At 36.7% G+C, this 12659-nt stretch overlaps 1 protein-coding gene across 8 annotated transcripts in view; it reads left to right on the top strand.

The window, feature by feature from the left end:
• The window catches only part of MLLT10 (MLLT10 histone lysine methyltransferase DOT1L cofactor), a 226009-nt gene that overhangs the window by 41222 nt on the left and 172128 nt on the right, over positions 1-12659 (top strand). The window lies entirely within an intron of this gene.

Genomic DNA, 12659 nt, shown 5'->3' with positions numbered 1-12659 from the left:
ATTTTTTTGAAAAAAAAAAGCCACTTTTGAAAAAAGATTTTATGTATTTTTAGAGAGAGGGGAGGGGAGGGATAAAGAGAGAAGAGAAACACTGATCTATTGCCTTTTGCTTGCGTCCCAACTGGGGACCAGCCCCGGGCAGGAATTGAACCGGTGACGTTTCTCTTTGCAGGACAATGCCTACCCTAACCATACCTGTCAGCAAAATAAGCCACTTTTCTCTCTCCCTCTCTCAGTTAAAATCTGTGGTTTTAAGGATCTTTTTTTCCTTTTTTGTGTATTGCTGGACAGATGATGTTTCTATCGAATGTTAATTTTAACACCCTTGTCTTTTTGCTAGATGAAAAAGAAATGCTGATATCTATCTCTACATTTTTTGTGCTTTCCTGAGGACTCTTGTGTGTTTCCCATTTTCATCTCTATTTTTAGTTATCCCCCACAGAGAAATCTAGGAAATCTATATTTCTTTATAGTTCAGTACCATCAATTTATTAAACTGTGGCATACTGTGAAAATTAAGGAGCTGATGAAGAAACTCAAAAAATTAGAAGTATAAGTGCTTTTAGTATACACTTCCATTTTGGGTGGCCGATTGCCAACTCTAAAGTATTTTTGACATAGACTACAGTAATGGTATTAGTAAAGAAAAGGGAAAAATACAATGTTTTTGTCTATATATATTTTAACTTAATGTTTAGACTATGTTATACAGTGACATCATCCAGAATTTTAAAAACTATTAACAAGTCTGTCTCCTACTCTTGTTCACCATTTGCCAAGTTCCTTAACAACTTTCCTGCCACAAATATAATCGCTGTTAATTACATTTTTGCCTATCCTTCTAGGTCATTTGACATATACAAATATGTGTTAATAGACAAATATTTTCTCCAATTTTTAATCTTTTTGAAAATAACCCTCACTTGAGGACATGTTTGTTGACTTTAGGGAGAGAGCGGGAGAGAAACATAGATGGAGGAGAGAAACACCATGTAGTTACCTCTTGTATGTGCCTCACAAGGGACCAAACTGGCAACCTAGGAATGTGCCTTGACTGGGAATCGAACCCGCGACCTTTTGGTTTCTAGGATGATGCCCAGCCAACTGAGCTACACTGGCCAGAGGTTCTTCAGTTTTTGTATTGGATGAATATTATATGTACTCTGTGTCTTATTTTTTTTTCACATGGCAATTTATGTTTTTTATTAGTATCGAGCTTTCTTTTTACCATATTGATGTAACCAGACACCTATTATTGATGGACCTTCTAATCATCTGCTTTTATGACTAATGCTTTTATGTATTCCATTTCATGGGTCTGCAAGTACAGCTGCAGGATTATTAATTCCTAGAAGTGGATCTGGTAGGTCAAAGGGATTTTGCAGTTAATTTTTGGTAAATATTCCCAAATTATTCTTACTAGTGGTTGTACCAAATTATGTTCCCAGCAAGAATGAACAGAAAAAGATATTCTCTATTCCCTTGGAAATCCAGTAGGTAGAAATTGGCGTATCTGAGCAGTTAATTTGTATTTTTCTTATTTGTAAGTGAAGCTGTGCCTCTTTTCATATGTGAAAGAGGAATTTGCATTTTCCCTCTTGTGGTCTGTTCATATGCTTTTTTCTGATTGGTTGGTGATCTTTTTCTTCTTGGAACTTTCATAGAAGCTCATCATATATTATTAAGCTTTTGTTGATAGGAGTTGAACTAGTTTTTGCTCATTGTCTTTCCTTAAGAACCTTTTTTATTACACACAAGTTTTCATTTGTTTTTCTTTAATTTATTGATCTCATTTTTTGTGGCTTCTGTATTTCCAGCTATTAGTTGGAAAGGTCTTCCCTACAAGAAGTTTATAAAAAGTTCTTTCATGTTTTTCTCTAATATTTTTTATTTCCTTTTATTTTTTTATTTTTTAAAAGATTTTATTTATTTATTTTTAGAGAGGGGGAGGGAGGGAGAAAGAGACAGAGGGAAACCTCAGTGTGTGGTTGCCTCTCATGCACCCCCTACCAGGCACCTGACCCACAACCCAAACATGTGCCCTGACCAGGAATCGAACCTGCGACCCTTTCATTCACAGGACAGCACTCAGTCTCCTGAGCCATACCAGCCAGGGCTGATTTCCTTTTATTTTAATGGTTTAATCTTTATTAATTTTAGAGGAGAGAGGAAGATAGAGAGACAGTCACTCACTGACTCTTGTATGTGCCCTGACCGAGGATCAAACCTGCAACCTTGGCTTATCAGGACAACACTCTAACCAACTGAGCTACTGGCCAGGGTTTAATGGTTTAATCTTTTATGCATTTGGAATGTACTTGGGTAAAACAATGTGAGGTGAATGGATCCAAGTTCATTTTTTCCCTAGATGACAAAATGCTACAATTTGTCCCATCTCTATTTATTGAATAACTCATCTTTTCATCACTGATTTGAAATGCTATCTTTGTTATAGTCTAAAGTATATTTAAAATATTCTGACGAAATTGTGTTCCAAAATTGATTTGTAGGTTATTTTGGAACTTGGAATGCATTTTCTTAAAGAAGTGTGAACCCTTGGGTTGGTAAAAAGGTTCATTTAGTTTTTTCTGTACAATGGCTCTTGCAGTGCTTAGTTGTCTTCATTTGAAACAATTTTGGTAGTCCTGGCTGGTGTGGCGCAGTGGATTGAATGCCAGCCTGTGAACCTGACTGTTGCTAGTTTGACTACAAGTCAGGGTACATACCTGGGTTGAGGGCCAGGCCCCTGGCTCAGGGCATTTGAGAGGCAATGGATTGATGTTTCTCTCCCTCTCTTTCTCCTTCCCCTCCCCCTCTCTAAAAGTTAAATAAATAAAAGAGAAACAATTTTGTTAGATTGTATTGTGACAGTTGTCATATCAATGAACATTTAAAAAACAACTTACCAAAATAGGTAAATTTTTGTGCAGCCATTTTATATTTAAGATGGAAGAAAATACACAACATTTTTGGTGCATTATACCTTGTTATTTCAAGAAAGGGAAAAGTACAACTGAAATGCAAAAATGATTTGTGCACTGTGTGGAAAAGGTGCTGTGACTGATAGAATGTCTCAAGTGGTTTGTGAAGTTTCTTGGTACTATTGACATTTTGGCCAAATAATTCTTTGCTGTGGGGCTGTCTTATGCATTGGAAGATATTTAGCAGCACCCCGGGCCTCTACCCATTAGAAAGAAGTCAATAGTGGGAGACAGCCAACATACTCAAAATATCCCAATCTGTAAAGTTATTGGTGAACATGAAAAATGTGTCTTTTATTTCACAGTGAAAACTAAATGGACTTTTTGGCCTATCCAGTCTTTTTTCAGAGTAATTAATAAAGCCCTTCAATATAGTTGATGTACAATATTGATAATAATTTTTTTAGTATCTATGTAACCTTTTATCATGCTTGGAGATACGTTCCAAGTTTTAGTGTAGTTTTTCTTTTCATGGCAGTCAGAATTAGGAGTTTTTCAATTTAACTTTTAATTTCCCTCTCTTCCTTTTTTGTTTCATACTGAAGACTCCTCTTATTGATTGTGGGGAGCCATTGAAGCTGAGGAATGAGGTTTCTATTTAGAAAGATCACTCTGACAGCATTCAGGTGAATGGATTGGAGGGCTATGAAACCAGACCAACTATTAAAATAAAAATAGAGCTGGATCATAAGGGCATTTAACATACTTTAAATCACCTGAAGTATATGTCTGGGTGAATGGGAGTAGTGGGATAGAGAAAACATAATAATTTAAATTACAGGGATTAATTTAGTTTGCCATTTTACTCACTGAGCATATGCTCTAAGCAAACCTATATGGAGATCCTTTGTGAACAATTCTAAGGCTTTCTTCTTTGAGAAAGATATAAAATGTATTACTGAGGGGGCCAGGCAAGAGGTGGTGTGATGGCTTGCTTATATCTATTTTAAAAATATATTTTATCGATTATGCTGTTACAGTTGTCCCAATTGTTCCCCCTTTGCCCCACTCCGCCCAGTATACCCATTCTCTCCAGGAATCTCCCCCACCCTTGTTCATGTCCATGGCTCATGCATGTAAGTTCTTTGACTTCTCCATTTCCTATACTGTTCTTAACATCCTCTTGTCTATTCTCTATCTACGAGTTTGTACTTCTTAATTCCTGCATCTTTTCACCCATTCTTTCCCTTATCCTTCCCAACTGATAACCCTCCAAATGATCTTCATATCTATGATTCTGTTCCTGTTCTGCTTGATTGCTTAGTTTGTTTGTTTTTTATTCAGTTATGGATAGGTGTGAATTTATGGCCATTTTAATGTTCATTGTTTATCTTTTTCTTATATAGTTCTCTTTAACATTTCACATAATAATATCTTGGTGATGATGAACTCCTTTAGCTTTACCTCATCTGGGAAGCACTTTATCTACCCTTCCATTCTAAATATAGTTTTGCTAGATAGAGTATTCTGGGTTGTAGGTCCTTGCTTTTCATGACTTTGAATACTTCTTGCCAGTCCCTTCTAGCCTGCAAAGTTTCTTTTGAGAAATCAGTGGACAGTCTTATGGGAACTCCTTTGTAGGTAACTCTCTGCTTTTATCTTGCTGCTCTTAAGATTTTTTGTTTATCTTTAACCTTTGGCATTTTAATTATGATGTGTGTTGGTGTGGTCCTCTTTGTGTCCATATTGTTTGGTACTGTCTGTGCTTCCTCGACTTGTATGTCTATTTCCTTCAAATTAGGGAAGTTTTCTTTCATTATTTTTTCAAATAAGTTCAATTTCTTGCTCTTCCTCTTCTTCTGGCATCCCTGTGATGCAGATGTTGGCACTTTTAGAGATGTTTCAGAGTTGCTTATTCTCTAATTGTCTTTTTTGAATTTTTGTTTCTTCTGTTCTTGTTGATTGTTTATTTCTTCCTTAGATTCCAAATTGTTGATTTGAACCTTGGTTTCCTTCCCTTCACTGTTGGCTCCCTGTATATTTTTCTTTATTTCACTTGTATAGCTTTCTCTTTCTCCTTTATTTTGTGGCCATACTCAGTTATTTTTCTGAGAATCTTGATTACCAGTGTTTTGAATTTTGCATCTGATAGGTTGCCTGTCCCTGTGTTGCTTAGTTCTTTTTCTGGAATTTTGTTCTGTTCTTTCATTTGGGCCATATTTCTTTGTCTTCTCAATTTCACAGCCTCACTATTTCTGTGTATTAGATAGAGCTGCTTTGACTCCCTCTGTGGGCACACCTGTTACGTTGTAAGGGGTGGAGCATTAGGTATTCACCAAGGTGGTGCTACCTGTTTTGCCTCTTTATGTTGCTGTATGTGGGCAAGGAACAATGCTACTTGCTTGGCTCTTGCCCCGTTTCCAGTGACTTCCCCCACTTTAGTAAATGACTGGCACCCTTGGTGCCCTAGTGTTGATTCTCCGAGTGGGTGGGATTGTGGTATGTTCTCATGCCCTCTGGGCCCTTTAAATGGAGTTTCCTGAGAGAGTGGCAGTTTCTTCTACTGCCCCAGCCCCTGCTGGTTTTTACAACCTGAGTTTAAGAGGCCTTATTTTCTTGGCGCTGGAATCCTGGGCTGCATGATTAGGCCTGGGTCTGGGATCACTTGCTCCCCAAATGTCCGTGGCTGCACGTGAATGTGGGACTGCCCCTTCCACTGCCACTTGCTACTGTGCTTTGTGCTCCCTCACTGCTCTTTCCTTACTACCATCACCTCACTGAGCCACATCACATCCTCTCTGCACCTCCTATCCGTCTGCATGAATGTTTCTTCTTTAAATCCTTGTTTGTCAGACTTCCATACACTTCGATTTTCTGGCAGTTCTGGTTTTTTGTTTTTAAATTGGTTGTTAATCCTTTTGATTGTGCAAGGTACGCCTCCATCTTGGCTGGAAGTTTTACTGTTTTTGAGTTGCATCTTTATTCAGTGTTTACTTGGTTGCTGTAAACTTTTGACTATTTTGCAGAGTTTTGACAAAGCTGATTCTGACATTTTCTGCTTCGTTTCTCAATGTTCCTGTGACAGCACTTAACCCTTGGAGCTGCCATCACTCCAGATGATTCATTTTTAACCTTTATCTATCAGTTTTCAAAATACTAATACATGATATGGTTGCCAGTAACAAATAAATTCTGTTAAAAAGAATACTTTTTGTTAAAGAGGAATAGCTTCTTAAGCAAAAAATATATGGAAGGATATGACATAACTTACAGACTTAAAAGGAAAATTGTGCAGCTATCATTTGGAGTGACTGGAACCAGAAACTAATAGTCTGTTCAAGGGTGTTATGCTGGCGAGAATAGGGAATGGATACTGAACACACTTAATTGTAGAAATCTGCAATAATACTATATGCCTGAATGGATGTGGGCTGAGATGAGTGAGGGGAGTCACTCAGATTCTGTTTGGACAGCTGAGTGTAGATGGTTTTACCCTGAGTTAGAGATTGTGGGATGGAGAGTTACTTAGGCGTAAACAGAATCTTGAGATGTACTTGCATGTGTTGAGTTTAGATGATGGTGAGGTAGCTGACTAATGTATATGTCAGTAGGAAACTGGGTATAATATCAGCTTTTAGCTCTTACCATTCCTGTCTTTTTGTATGTAGTTTCTTTCCCGTGAGTCTACTACATTCTTCATATCTATCTGACTATGTTTTACATAAACAAACAACTTTTTATTTCATTAAAAAATTTTTTTTTATCCTTGCCTGAGAACAGTTTTTCATTGCTTTTAGGAAGAGAGGAAGGGTAGAGGTGGGGCGGGGGGAGAGAGAGAGAAGCATCAGTTGGTTGCCTCCTACACATGCCCCAACTGGAAATCGAACCCTCAATCCAGGTATGTACCCTTACCAGGGATTGAACCTATGACCTTTTGGTTTATGTGATGAGGCTTCAACCAGCTGAGCCACACAGGCCAGAGATACACTGTTTTACAGAATTTAGGGTATAGTGTTTTACAAATTCCTTCTTCATTTAATGGTATATCTTGGAGTTTGTTACACAGAAGCAGTAAAGGGCTCTCTCTTTCACTCATGTACATCTGCATAATATTTTATTGTGAAAATGAGTCATCATTGTTTAACCAGTCTCTTATTGATAGATATTTATCAGTCTTCTTAAACACTGAATAATCATGTACAGTCTAATTATAGGTAAGTGGGTGATTAGCTATAGACCAAAATTCCTAGAAGTGGAATTGCTGGGTCAGAGTACATGTATCTCTAATTTCAACAAATTTTCCCTGTTAATTTCTGAAATCTGTATTTTTAGCCAAATTCCCCTCTATTTAGGTTGTACAAATTGAAACTTTCTTCACAGTACATGAGAAGTTTGTTTTCAACATACTTCCTCAGCACAGTTGCATGACCACCTGAGTGGGTTTCAGTTTTGGAATGTTGATCAAACTCACAAGTCACAATTGGCTTATCCAACCCTAAATAATACTTATAAAGGAAAAGCATACTTAATTTCAGTGTTACAGAGGCTTCCAAACTCTGAGGCAGGTTTTGATGTCTCTAGCATTTTGGTTGTAAGGTTGACAAGAAGCTGATGTTAGTACATGCCACATGGTCAGAGAGAAGCCACCAGATTTGGGGATCGTCAGCTTAAAAATGTCTATTAGCCACACTGCCTTTTTATTTGTGACTAGCTCTTCTATTTTATTGTGGCTGTAGACCATAAAATATGTCACACAAAGTACATTCCTGACAGACAAGGATAGCAAGCTAAAGAGCATTCTTAGATAAGTTATAAAAATACATGGCAGACCCTACAGGACGCTCATCTGTCTTCAGGGTTAATATTGCAAGAAGTTAAGCTATCAGATATTTTTCTCAAGAAACTGAAAGGAGGATTTAGAGTCTAGCTCTTAACCCTTTCCATCTATCAATGTTAAGAATGTTTGTATATTTGCCAATCTGGTATGTAAAAATTAAATCCGTGTAGGTTTAATTTGTATTTCTCATATTACAAGAGAAGTTGAGCAACTTTTCATATGCCTAAAAACTATTTCTTTATGTGGAGTATTCATTCTTACCTCATTTTCCACTTTGTACATTGCACATCGCACTCTTGGTTCGTTTTGTAAGAGGTCTTGATATTTTAGGGAAATAAGTCCTTTGTAGTATGAATTGAAGAATTTTTTCATTCCAGGTGGTTGTTTATGTTTTGATTTTGCTTTTGGCCATACAGAAATTAATTTAAAACTTATGTATTCATGTTAATTAATGTTTAAAATATTTTCTTGATTTGTAACATACTTAACAGGGCTATTTCTACATCAAGATTTCATAAGATTTTATCTAGTAGGTAGCTTTAAAAAATTTTAGGTTATTAATCTCTTCAGAATTTATTTTAATATAGAGTATGAGGTGTGGAGCTATTTTTCTTTTAAATGATTGTCCCTTTGTCCTAAATACCTATTGTGAATAATCCATTTTTTGCCTAATGATTTCAAATGATACTTCTTTTGTATACTAAATTTACATGTGATTTCGTGGATGACTTTTCATTTTATTCAGTGATGTGTCTTTTCATGAGCCAGTATCACACTGTTTTTATGATATAGGGATAGTCCTTTTTCATTAATATTTTACTCTATTTTCCCATTCTTTACCCCCACCCACCCTCTTGTCCTCTTTATTTTTAATTAAAAAAATTTTTTTTACACTATCAGTGCTGTTCTTCACTCTACTTACTGTTTTTCCTTAAGAAACTTTTTAATCAGTTTGTTTAATTTGTTTAAATTTGCTTTTTGTTTTGTATTAATTCTAGATTTATAGAAAAGTTGCAAAGATAGTATAGAGAATTCCTGTATACTTTTACCCTGTTTCCCCCGTTAAGTTTTCACATTACTATGGTACATCTGTCAAAACACGAAACTGACAATGGTACAATTAATTGAACTTTATATGGTTTTTTAAAAAATTCACCAATTTTTTCATTAATGCCCTTCTGTATTTAGTTGCAGTGTGTTTCATCTCTGGTCTGTAACAGATTTTTTGTTCTTTCTTGTTCTTTACAATCTTTACAGTCTTGAGGAATACTGGCCAGGTATCTGTTGAAGCTGGTTTTTTTGTCTGCTGTTTTTCTCATGAGTAGATTGGGTTTATGGATTTTGAAAAGAATACTGCAAAGGTTAAGTCCTCTTTTCATCACATCATATTGGGGGTACATAAAATTCACATGACTCCACTGATGATATCAGGTTATTTAATTTTTAAAAATAATTTTAGTATTTTATAATTGTCTTGAATTTATAGATTAACTTGAGAAAATTGACATGCTGTCATCAGTACATTCATTGTGTGTATCCTATATGCAGCAAGTAGATAGATAAAACATTGAACAAGGCAGAATTTTATGCCCTTGGGGATTATGTTATGGTAAGGAAGGATGGACAAAAATGAGATAGGTAAGTAAAATGTAGTGTATGTCATGTATTGTGGAGAAAGATAAAGAAGACAGTGCATTGAAAAACCTGGAGTAAATTGTACACATAAACATGATTAAGATAGTGAATTTTCTGTTACATCCTTTTAAAGATTTTATTTTTTTGTTTTTAGAGAGAGGGGCACGGAGGGAGAGGAACATAGACGTGTGAGAGAATTTGTTGTGAATTTGTTGCCACTTTAATGTTCATAGTTTTGATCTTTTTTTTTTTTTCTCTTACATAAGTCCCTTTAACATTTCATATAATAATGGCTTGGCGATGATGAACTCCTTTAGCTCTACCTAATCTGGGAAGCACTTTATCTGCCCTTCCATTCGAAATGATAGCTTTACTGGATAAGAAATCTAGGTTGTAGGTCCTTGCTTTTCATGACTTTAAATACTTCTTGCTAGTCCCTTCTTGCCCGCAAAGTTTCTTTTGAAAAATCTGCTGAGAGTCTTGGAACTGCGTTGCAGGTAACTCTCTGCTTTTCTCTTGCTGCTTTTAAGAATCTGTTTATCTTTATCCTTTGGCATTTTAATTATGATATGTGTTGGTGTGGTCCTCTTTATGTTCTTGTTTGGGACTCTCTGTGCTTCCTGGACTTGTATGTCTGTTTCCTTCACCAAATTAGGGAAGTTTTCTTTCATTATTTTTTCAAATAAGTTTTTCATTTTTTGTTCTTCACTTTCTCCTTCTGGCACCTCTATGGTTCGGATGTTGGCATGTTTGGAGATGTCCCCGTGGTTCCTAAGCCTCTTGTCATTTTTTCTTAAATTCTGTTTTCTTTTTGCTTTTCCGGTTGAATGCTTACTTCTTCCTTATGTTTCAAACTGTTGTTTTGAATCTCAGCTTCCTTCTCTTCACTGTTAGTTCCCTGTAAATTTTTCTTTATTTCACTTTGTGTAACCTTAATTTTCTCCTTTATGTTGTTGCTGTACTCAGTGAGTTCTTTGAGCATCCTGATAACCAGTGTTTTGAACTCAGCTTCCGATAGGTTGGTTTCATTTAGCTATTTTTCTGAGGTTCTGTTTTATTTTTTCCTTTGGGCCATATTTCTTTGTCTCCTCAATTTGGCATCCTCCCTGTGTTTGTTTCTGTGGTTCTGTATTGGGGAGAGGATTTGGAAAGGGGACATTTTGGTTGCCTGCCTTCTGAAGGTTTTCCCAGCACTTACCCCATTTCCAATCATTTCATCCACTTCCTGTATGCAACTGGTGCCCTTCCAGCAGTTGCCCTGGTGCTGAATCCCAGAGTGGGTATGTTTGCATTCCTTCTAAGACCATGCAGGCCCTTTAAATGGAGTCTCCTAGGAATCTGGCAGTTTCTTCTGACTCCCTAACCCCCACTGGTTTTTACAGCCCGGAGTTATGGGGATTTATCTTCCCGGTGCTGGCACCCTGGGCTGTGTGGTGTGTCCTGGAGCTAGGATCGCTTGCTCCTGAAGTATCCCTCTGATTTCTCTCTGCCATATGTGAATGTGGGACTGTCTGTTCTGCCGCTGCTGCCTCTTTGCGCCACACTGTGTCTGCGCCTTGCTGCCCATCTTAGTGACTCCTCCCCTCCTACCCATTGGATGAGTGTAGTTTCTTTAAATCCTTGGTGGTTGGACTTCCATACAGCTTGATTTTTTGATTATTCTGGATGTTATTTGTTTCGCGATTTAGTTGTGATTCCTTTTTGTCATTTCCTGAGGAGGCAAAGCGTGTCTGCTTCTGCCTCCATCTTGATCGGAAGTCTGATGACTTTGGGTTGTTAAAACCCCCCTGCTATGGCTGTATTGCTCTTTATCTCTCTTTTAATGTCCACCAAGATTTTCTTTTTATATTTAGGTGCTCCTATGTTGGGTGCATATCTTTACAAGGTTTATGTCCTCTTGTTAGATAGATTTCTTTAGTATTATGTTGTGGCCTTCTTTGTCTCATGTTATGGCCTTTGTTTTGAAGTCTGTTTTTTAAGATTTAAGTATTGCTACTCTAGCTTTTTCTTTTTTTTGTCTTTGCATGGAATATTTTTTTCTATTCCTTCACTTTTAGTTTATATGTATCTTTTGTTCTGAGGTGGATCTCTAGTAGACAATACATATATGGGTCATGTTTTCTTATCCTTTCAGATACCCCCTTTTTTTTTATTTGTGCGTTTCATCTGTTTACATTTAAGGTTAATATTGGTAGTTATTTATTGCCACTTTATTCTTTATACCTATGTTCCTCCCTCTCTCTCTGTTTCTTCTTTTTAAAGAAGTCTTTCTAACATTTTTTGTAATACTGGTTTAGAGTTAATGAACTCCTTCAGCATGCTTTTGTCTGAGAAGCTCCTTATTTCATCTTAAATTTTAAATGATAGTCTTGCTGGATAGAATAATCTTGGTTGCAGATCCTTGCTTTTCATCACTTTGAATATTTAATGCCTCTGAAGTCTTTCTGTTGAGAAATCAGCTGACAGCCTTATGGGAACTGTTGTGTAGGTAATTGTCTTTCTCTTGGTGCCTTTAAGATTCTCTCTTTGTCTTTAACCTTTGCCATTTTAACTATGATGTATTTTGATGTGGGTCTCTTTGGGTTTATCTTGATTGGTATTCTCTATGCTTCCTGAACTTGTAGGAAAGTTTTCAGCAATTACTTCTTAAAATGAGTTTTCTATTCTTTGCTCACTCTCTTCCTTTTTTGGTACCTCTAGGATGCTGATGTTTTTATGATTAATGTTGTCCTAGACTTTTTTCTCATTTTTTAAAATTCTCTTTGCTTTTCATGCTCTCCCTGTGTCCCTAGTGTTACCTTGTCCTTTAATCACTGATTTGGTCCTGTGCTTCATCTATCCTGCTGTTGATTCCTTTGAGTGTATTCATTATTTCAGATATTGTGTTCTTCATTTCTGAAAAGTTCTTTTTTTATGCATTTCAGACACTGTATTCTTTTTTTAAAAAAAGATTTATGGATTTATTTTTAGAGAGGGAGAGAGGGAAAGAACCATCAATGTGTGGTTGTACCTCATGCGCCCCTTGCTGGGGACCTGGCCTGCAACCCAGGCATGTGCCCTACAGTGGAAATCGAACTGGTGATTCTCAGGCTGGCACTCAGTCCACTAAACCACACCAGCAAGGGCTTATTCTTCATTTTGACTGGTTCTTCTTTATTGCCTTTTTTAATGCTCACTCTCTCTTTAACTTCTCACTGAGATCATCCATTCTTTCCCTGAAGTACTTGAGGGCCCTTATAACCATTGTTATAAACTCTACATCTGGT

Source organism: Pteronotus mesoamericanus, unplaced genomic scaffold (assembly GCF_021234165.1).
Source record: "Pteronotus mesoamericanus isolate MK-2021 breed Mesoamerican mustached bat unplaced genomic scaffold, CSHL_Meso_final contig_130, whole genome shotgun sequence".
NCBI classification, from domain to species: domain Eukaryota; kingdom Metazoa; phylum Chordata; class Mammalia; order Chiroptera; family Mormoopidae; genus Pteronotus; species Pteronotus mesoamericanus.
The sequence above is the reverse complement of the archived record's forward strand: the minus strand, read 5'-3'. Positions and strand labels throughout refer to the sequence as shown.